Genomic DNA, 10,492 nt, shown 5'->3' on the forward strand with positions numbered 1-10,492 from the left:
ATATATATATAGAAAGTAAGAACAGAGGGTCAAAAGTACAAAATAACAAACTTCCAACTTAGCCTGCGAAGCTAAGGCTGGCCGGAGAATATTTACATACATATATATAATCCCACAACCCAAAATATAAACATGAAATCCTACCTCTCCAAACATCTCTAAGTGATACAAAAGTAAAACAAGTCATTAGGAGAGTTCTATACATATGATCATATATAAACAGTACACAAAATAAAGTTCCAAAGATCCACTTTGCTGCAGAACTCCAGACGCCTAGCGAGGGGCCTCTCGACCTGCATATGAAAAATAACAATATTGTATGGGATAAGAACCGGGGGTTCTCATCATGGTAAAGATGCCACGCACATAAGATATAAGGTCCTGGAAATGCCAGAGGCAATCCTAGAATGCCAACACTCAGATTATAAAACTTAAAGAACTAAAGTAGAAACCATAAGTCGAGGTGGTTTTCTAGGGATTCCTAACTTAACTAAGTCTTAAGTCAAACAAAATCCCTAACTTCTCTGCCTTTCCTCCGTTCCTCTAACTCCAGAGAATTTACATAGACAAACAAACAGACAATGGCAGACACGGATAGAATACAAGTAATACAGATAGCAAGTATAACAATTAGCATATTAAAATCATTTAGGCAATCCCAATTAATGCACAAATAAGCAATGCAAACAATATGCATATGATGTATGCCTGTCCTATGGCTGTTGATATCAACTGTTGGTTACATAGCTAGCCCGACATGTCCAAGTAGCTAACCGTGGACAGTCGCTTTGTACACGCATCCCCAAACTCAAAAATAAACCACGGGACAAAACCCAAGCTAACATGGGGGAGACAACACCCCAAACTCAATAATATTCCTGGGAAGAATCCCAAGCTGACATGGGGGAGGCAACATCCCAAACTCAATAATATTCATATATGCATGCCCATGGGAGAACCCGGGGAGTTAAAGTGCTCGGTCACATCTTATGTACAGGGGGTCAACGAATGTCTTAATAACAACCAATTATATCTCATAAATATCATTTTCATTCTCAAATAATTCATAACCCATCTCATCATTCTTAATTAATTAACATCATCAATTGTCTCATACATCATTCTCAATATTACTTTACTCTCTTAATTGCCTCATATACCACTTTCATCATCCTTAACAAATCAAATACCATCTTCTCCAACCACATATTACCTTTTAAAAATCTTTCTTCATCTCTAAGTTACTTCTCATTCCTTACTTCATCTCATTACTAAGCATACCACTAAGGTCTAAGGGCTAAAGGAGTAAAAACAGAGGTTTAGAGGTTCAAAATTGGGTTTTAAATACAAAACTTATTTTTGCTGAAATAGGGGCCACGTGTACGTGTAGGAGTGCAGTTTAGCCCATCTCACGTACGCATAGCCTTGTCTGCGTATGTATGTACACTGGACAAAAACGACCCTTCGCGAATGAAGAGGGGTATGCGTACGCATACACTGTAGTTTGATTAGAGTTGGCTAAGTCTACAAAATTTTCATTTTACATACTGAACTTCTGACCCACATAACTCTCTCGTTTTAAAACATTTTTCATCCGTTCTCTAAACGATGTAAACTTCACGGTCCTAATTTTCATATGAAATAAATTTGAAATAATTTGGGAGTCTGGAAGCCAAGTTATGGCTCGCCAAAGTTCAGCCAAAAATCAATTTTACACAAAAATTCCTCAACCTCTATTTTCATTAACAATCAACTCAAACCTCAACATTTCATATATATATAATTCAGCACAATTCAACACCACAACATACCAATCACATTAACATAATATCATACCCTTCCATCACCCACCATTCCTTATTTTTCACAAAACTATCATACATAGACTTCACAATTATACCAACAACCATAAACATTCCATCATATATACATATTCATTATTGCCAACTTAACACTCATCATCAAACCATCATTCATCATTTCTAATTCCATCATAATCAATAAACACCAATAAATTCTAAATCCATATCAATAAATCTTATCAAAGATGCTAAACAATTAACATACTCATGTATTCATTCCTATCCTATGGTCATCTAGTCTAAGTTTTCACAAAACATTATATATTAAATACGAGAAACTTAAACAATACCTTGGCTGGTTCCTCCCTAAGCTCAAAAACACCAAAATTTAAGCTTTAAGATTCCCAATTAACTCCAATGATTCCAGCCAACAAGGGTTTGTTTCAAGAGCTCTAATACACCAATTCAAACTCCAATTTAACATAATTTCAATCTAATTCATATAATTCACTAAATTAGCACTAGGATATACAAAATTGGACAAACCACAAGGTTTTAGAGTTTTCTTACCTTACCCATTGATGATTGGAGTATAATCCAATAATTATCCAATGTTAGATTGCACCTAAACTACAAAAATCACTCAAAACTCAAACTAATTTCGTGGAGAAAGGGGGCACAGAGAACTGGACACGAATTATAGAGGTATGATAAACCACTATTTTATGGTTTATCTTATGCTCAATTGAGTGGATTTTATCAATCTTTCATACACTTATCCATACAAAATGCATAGTTTTACAATTTCCTTCCTGAATTTGTGCTATGATTGAAAACATGCTTCTTTGACTTTAAATTACCAAATATTAATCCTCTCTTATTACCATTAGATGCCTTAATATGTGTGTTAAGTATTTTCAGAGATTATAGGGTAGGAATGACTCAGAGGATGGAAAGGAAGCATGCAAAAGTGGAAGGAATACAAGAAATTGAAGGAACTGCAAAGCTGTCAGCCTGACCCTCTCGCACCAAATCGATCATAACTTGAGCTACAGAGGTCCAAATGATACGGTTCCAGTTGCGTTGGAAAACTAACATCCGAGGCTTCGATTTGATATATAATTCGCCATAGTGGTCGTACAGCTAGGCAACGCGAACGCGTGCTCCATGCAGACGCATCGTAGTGACAAAAATCAGCGTGGCAGATTTCACCCCAACAATTTCTGGGCTGTTCTGGCCCAGTTTTCGACCCAGAAAACACAGATTAGAGGCTATAAAGTGAGGAAATGTATCCAAACAACTAAGACATACACATTCACAATTATTAGGATTTAGATGTAGTTTTAGAGAGAGAGAGGCTATCTCCTCTCTCTTAGGATTTAGGATTTAGATTTTTAGAATTAGGATTCCTCTCAGTTTATGGTTATTTCTCAATTTCAGGTTCAATGTTCCTTTTATTTATTTTTCCAATTTAATTTATGAATTTCCATGTTAGATTTGATTTCTTTTATTAATGCAATTTGAGGTATTTCAGATTTATGATTTTTATTTAGCTTTTTATGTTCTTAGTTTTAATTGATGAATTGATAAATTGGAGACACTTGAGTTATCAAACTCCTTGTTGATTGAAAATTGGAATTCTTTGCTGATTGATTTGAATTTCAATAACTCTAGTCTTTTCGTAGGAATTGACTAGGACCTGAGGAATCAAATTGATTCATCCACTTAACTTACCTTCATAGTTAGAGGTTAACAAAGTGGGCCCAATTCTCATCACAATTGATAAGGATAACTTGGATAGGACTTCAATTTCTCATACCTTGCCAAGAGATTTTATTAATTATTAATTTATTTTTCTTGTCATTTAAATTACTTGTTCCCTATTTTAGAAACCCAAAAATATACTATTTTACATAACCAATAATAAATCATACCTCCCTACAATTCCTTGAGAAGACGATCCAAGGTTTAAATACTTTGGTTATTATTTTTATTGGGTTTTGTTACTTGTGACAACCAAAACTTTTGTATGAAAGGATTCTTGTTAGTTTAGAAAATATACTTACAATGTGATTATATTTTTTATAAAATTCTAAATTAGCAAGAATCTAATTGTCAAAATGGCGCCGTTGCCGGGGAATTGCAAACGTGTGCCTTATTATTGGTTATTGTAAATATTTACTTTTAAATTGATTTTTTCAGAAAAAAAAATTTCAGATTTTTATTTTAAAATTTTTTATCTTATCTTATCTTAGTTTAAAATTTCAAAATTCAAATCTTTTTCAAAAATTATATCTTTTTCAAAATCTTATCTTATCTTATTTCAAATTCAAATTTCAAATTTCAATTAAATTCCAAAATTCAAAATTCAAAATTCAAAATTTAAATTTAAAATTTTAAAAATCAAACCTTTTCAAAATTTAAATCTTTTAAAAATTTTAAATATTTTATTTTGCTTGTTTATTTGATTTTATTTTTGTTTTTAATTTTTATTAGTTGCTATGAGTTCTCACCCCCATCGCTTTGAGTTTGGTCCCAATGTTGTTGCAAGGAATGGAAATTATAATAGGAACATGCATCAAGGTCAAAAAAATCAGAGATGGAAGGAGCCACGAGGATCTGATCAACCCTTTTGGCAACAACACCTTCCACAGTATCACAGACAAAGACCATTCCACAATGCATGCCGAGACAATAGTTATGGTGGACCCTTTCGTGACAACCAACCTCTACCAAATTACTATAGTCAAGAGCCATTCCAGGGAGTGTACCAAGATGATGGATATGGTAGACCCCCTTGTAGTTACCAACAAGGCCTACCATATGATTATGAACCGCCTCCTCAACACAACTCTGGACCTCCACACTCACAAGCCCCCTACTACCAAACATCATCACATAATTCTAACCTTTATCCACCATATCAACCACCCTATGAGCCATATGAGCCATACATAGATCCACCCCAATTCCAACCCAATTACCCCCAAAGACCACCACCTCCATATACACCACATCCATATCCATCAATCCAAGAGCCTTATGATCCTACTTATGATATCCGAGCAGAACAAGAGTCAAGGGATCGTCTCAAGGAAACAATGGATCAATTTCAAGCAACCCTGCATCAATTGGACCGAGCGATAAACCAAATAGCACCCGAAGCTTTCATGGCTAAGGAATCTCAATTTGAGAGCAATGAATTGAAGTGTGCTGTGCAACAAGTGGAAAAGATGGAGAGTGATGAACCACCCTCTTATCATGAACCTTTCCTCCCAAATAATGAGCCCTCACATCCACCTCAACCTTCAATGCATGATACTATTGGTGTTCTTCTTCAAGGGCAAAGAGAGATGAAACGGGGAGTACTAGAATTTGCGACTGCCTTCACCGAGGTAGTAAATAAATTAGCTTCCCAATATCTGATCACTCAAAGTACTCCCATGGCTACATGTGGAGAATCAAAAGAAGAGCGTAGCATGAAGGAGACACTAGAAACTCCGGTAGACAATGAGGAACATGGCTTTGTATTGGAACAAGTGGAGGAAGCCATAACAGTTGCAGAGGAAGAAGTGGTTGAAGATTTAGAAGATGCTGAACCTCCATGGAAATCTAGAATTGTAGAGTACCCCTCCAATAAGATTGAAATTGATGTCAAGAAGGCCAGTGCACAACTTCCATGGCATATTCCTTATGAAGACTTGGATGGGATAGAACAAGAAGTAAGTTCCCTTGGTGATGAGAATCATGCATCAAGTCCTCCTAGTGATAAATCTACATCCACAAACGAACTCCTTGAGTATGAAGACTCTTCTCTGATTGAGTCTACAAATGATGTGGAAATAGAAGCCCTTCGAAAAGGATGGACAGGAGTTGAGTACACTTTGTCAAGAACGTTGGAGACTTCTCCACCTAGGTTGTCGTCTACTCCTTCACTTGAGTGGGTAAAACTTATCTCTGTTCGTCTTTCTATCCCACTTGAGTACGGTATTCTTGAAACGGATGGCCAACTTAGGAACCTTTGTGGCATTAAGCATAAGAGAAGAATGTTTAGTGGTTAGAGTTGCAAATCAAGGCTTACCAAGGTTGATACATCAAGAGAAAGATGTAAGGGCTAAACTAGTGATAATTTGGTTAGATCTAAAAGAAGATTTTGGTACTCCGTAGAGAATTCAGAGTGCTTCCCACCCAGATGGAACCATGATAATCAACTTGAAGACGGGTGCAGAAACAAGATTTGGGATCTAGGCATATATGAGGATCAAATTTGGGAGCTCAAAACTTGTGACAAACTCCATCAAAGCTTGAGAAATTTACTTGGTATTGATAGAGCTTATTGGAAGTCCAAGCATTGGTGGAAGTTTCAGGATGAGTTCAAGCACAAGCTGCCATGACAAGGAGCTCACCAAATGTCCAACTTAAGGACTTTAACTAAAAGTGCTAGGTGGGAGAGAACCCACCATGGTATGATCGTTCCTTTCCAATTTTAATTTTATTTCGTTTTGTTTGTTTTAAAGTTTTGTTTTATTCTATTGAACCTGGAATTATTCATAACCTCCATATCAGCATTTGCATTCTACATTCTGCATATTACATACTGCATTAAAAAAAGGAATGCACGCGATGCGTAAGCGTCGCTGACGCGTCCGCGTCATAGGTGCTTTTGAAACAGGAAGAAAAGAAGCAGAAAGTCACGCGAGAGCGTGGCTGGAGGCGCGCCTTAGGCATAACCATGCCCACGCGACCGCGTCAATGACGCGGCTGCGTCATTTGTGAAATAGGCTTCCCACGCGTCCGCGTCACACACGCGAACGCGTGACCCTAAAAATCGACGTAAAGAGGTGTATGGCAGAGAGTTATGATGGAGTGGGGCTAGTACTGTGCTAGAGGCACAAAATCACCCCACACGTACGCGTCCCTGACGCGTGCGCGTCATTTCGCTTTCAGACCACCCACGCGTACGCGTGGGCGACGCATACGCGTCGCCTGGTGAAAACAGATCTCACGTGCACGCGTGCCTTGCGCGCGCGCGTCACGTCCCGATTTTACACTCCCTTCTCCTTTCTTTCTTCATTCTCCTTATTGCATCTAATTACTTTTCTTTCATCAACACTTTTTCTCTTTCGTACTTAGTTATTTATGGTTTTGTTCTTTTTTTTTTCTCCATGCATTATTTTATATTGGTGTTGGAGATTTATTTGGGACATATATTATTATACTTGAGCTTTTGGATATCATCAAGAGTGCTTTGACAATTAATATTAATTTTTAGGTTGCATACATGTTTAGATTTAATATTTTCCCTAACATATTTTACATGCATACCAAGTGTTTGTGAAAATGCCCGTATGGCATTGTGCATTTTTAATTACCCTATTCTTCTACTCCACTACCTGTTTTTCATAAAACCCTTGCAACTCTTTTTATTCATTGAAATTAATTGTCAATACAAACGTGATTAGTTTGTTACGAGCGATAATACATTTTTATTGATGCTTGATCTGTGCTACTCATGCCCTTGCCAGCATGCTAATCAACATCTTGCATCTACTTACCATAATATGCCCTTGCTATATTTCTATTGATGAACTGATCACATGTAGTCGCGACCATGTGTTCACGACATCCTTCTTTACCTTGGCATTAATTATCACTTATACTGTCCTCCTCCTTGCTTTAACCCTTGATTTTACATGTTACCTTCCTTTTCCCTCTTTAGGATGGCTACCAAGAAGGGTAAAGAGAAAGCTACTCCCAAACCACCGGCAAAGAAAGGAACAAAAAGAGCACTAGCTGCGGAGCCACCCATCCACTTGTACTTCTTTGTATGCACTGAGGACGGTGCAATCTTTAAGTGTGGGGAGGTCGATACCGATCTCCATAGGTTAGTTATTTTCTTCTCAACACCGATGTCTTATTTTCTTTATTAGTTCATTGTTACATCTGCATATTTGATTACATGTTTTCTTGATTTTATGCATTTAGTTACTACTTGGTTGAAGTAATATTTTCTTTTTCAAGAAATTTTTATAGTATTTCACTAATTTAAATTGAAAAATTTTTTCTGTTAAAACTTGTTTGAAGTTGTATTTGGAACATAGTTTAAAAAGTTAAGAACACACAACCTGTGAGATTTTGAGCCTAATTACATGGTTACATTATTTAACCATAAATATTTTATTCTTGTGTGTTTGCTTCTCTATGATTGTAATCTTTATTTTGTTTCATCCTATATGTCCAATATTTAGTGTATTTACATGCTTGCATATGATTGAGGCCATTACTTGTTTAGCTCACTTATCCCAAATAAGCCTACCTTTTACATCACCCTTGTTAACCACCTTGAGCCTTTTTATTCCCATTTATTCTATTCTATAACTACATCACTAGCCTTAAGCAGAAAAATAATTAAATATCCCAATTGAATCATTGGTTAGCTTAAGATAGGGATTGTGTAATAATTAAGTGTGGGGAAACTTTGGAAACATGGGTTAATAAGGGAATGTGTTATGTTTCTACTTTGATAAAATATTGGAAATTTGGGTACCTAGTCATGTGAGACCAGAAAAATTAAAAATCCATGTGCATTGATAAGTTTTGTTTATTTTTCTATTTAAAAAATAGAGAAAAAAAAGAAAAAAATTAAAAAAAATAAATAAATAAATAAATAAATAAATAAATAAGAGGACAAAATTACCCCAATGCTAAGTTAAGTTAAGGAAAAGATCAATGCATATGTGATAAAAATTAAAAGAAAGGTTGATGCATGAGTATGAGATGAAAAAAATGGGAATTTTGGGTAGCCAAGCATGATTTTAGAGCTATATAGAGTATGTGTGTATGTTAGGTGAAAGCTTAGGTTAATTAAAGATTCATATTTCAGCTCACTTGGCCATACATATATCCTCACCCTTACCTTGGCCCCATTACAACCTTGAAAAGACCTCATGATGTTTGCATTGGTATACTAAATATTTGTTGATTGGTTAGATGAAGAATAAAGTTTAGAAAGCATGACTAGAGAAGAGTAGAGAGATTAACCCTAGACACTTGAGAGTTAGAGTGATATACACCATCAGTGAGGGTTCAATGCTTGATTCTAGGTTCCCTGCTTTCATGAGCTGTCTTCTTACAAGTTTACTTGTCTTTTATTGTATAATTTGAATTAGTAAAATCTGATTTATGTTTGTCTTGGAGAACTTGTTTACTTTTAACCAAGTAGGTAGAAACATTTTTGTATGTAGTTGTATTCACATAGATAAGTTGCATTTCATGCATTCTACCATTCCCCTTCACTCTCTTATAGCTTCTCTTGAGCTTAGCATGAGGACATGCTAATGTTTAAGTGTGGGGAGGTTGATAAACCACTATTTTATGGTATATCTTATGCTCAATTGAGTGGATTTTATCAATCTTTCATACACTTATCCATACAAAACGCATAGTTTTACAATTTCCTTCCTGAATTTGTGCTATGATTGAAAACATGCTTCTTTGGCTTTAAATTACCAAATATTAATCCTCTCTTATTACCATTAAATGCCTTGATATGTGTGTTAAGTGTTTTCAGAGATTACAGGGCAGGAATGACTCAGAGGATGGAAAGGAAGCATGCAAAAGTGGAAGGAATACAAGAAATTGAAGGAACTGCAAAGCTATCAGCCTGACCCTCTCGCACAAAATCGATCATAACTTGAGCTACAGAGGTCCAAATAATGCGGTTTCAGTTGCGTTGGAAAGCTAACGTCTGGAGCTTCGATTTGATATATAATTCGCCATAGTGGTCGTAAAGCTAGGTGACGCGAACGTGTGCTCCACGCGGACGCATTGTAGTGACAAAAATCAGCGTGGCAGATTTCACCCCCAGTTATTTCTGGGCCATTTCTGACCCAGTTTTCGGCCCAGAAAATATAGATTAGAGGCTATAAAGTGAGGAAATGTATCCAAATAACTAGGACATACACATTCACAATTATTAGGCTTTAGATGTAGTTTTAGAGAGAGAGAGGCTCTCTCCTCTCTCTTAGGATTTAGGATTTATGTAACACCCTAACTACCAAAGCTCACGCTTCCGGCTGCGCGCCTTTGATAGCTCGGACATTACGACGACTTTTACATTATTTAATACTAAAATATGAGCCTGTTTAAAACTTTAACCGCAATACCGCTCCCAAAAAAATTCTTTCGTTCAATAACGTATATCCATAAATACCATACAACTTACAAAAACTCATAAAGGGTACATACATATATACACTTATATACATAGATAATATTATAAGCATAATCCAATACAATCCCTATCCCTCTTACAGATTATATCAAGATAAAGGCGAGGGTACAAAGAATAATAATCTAAAGCAATACAACGTTCATCTCTTCTCCCTTAGCTCAGGTCGCGAACAGAGAAGATCCATGGTGTGATGATGACATGGCGACGCGGCAACGTGAGCTTGCAGCAACGGCGCCCAGATGAGGCGGCGACAGCGTAAGACAGCGCCTTTTCTCCTCTTCTCTCACGCCAGCTTCGATGGATCAACAGTGGCGGAGGCGGCGCGAGTCCTCTCTCACCTTCGCGATTCTCCTCAGGCGACGAGACTGAGTGCCAAATGGAAGAACTGCGACTGGGCAGGGACGAACGACGCTCCTCGTGTGCGGCAGTCCGTCGGCCACGGCGGCAGTACCCAGCC

The sequence above is a fragment of the Arachis ipaensis genome, chromosome B06 (assembly GCF_000816755.2).
Source record: "Arachis ipaensis cultivar K30076 chromosome B06, Araip1.1, whole genome shotgun sequence".
NCBI lineage: Eukaryota > Viridiplantae > Streptophyta > Magnoliopsida > Fabales > Fabaceae > Arachis > Arachis ipaensis.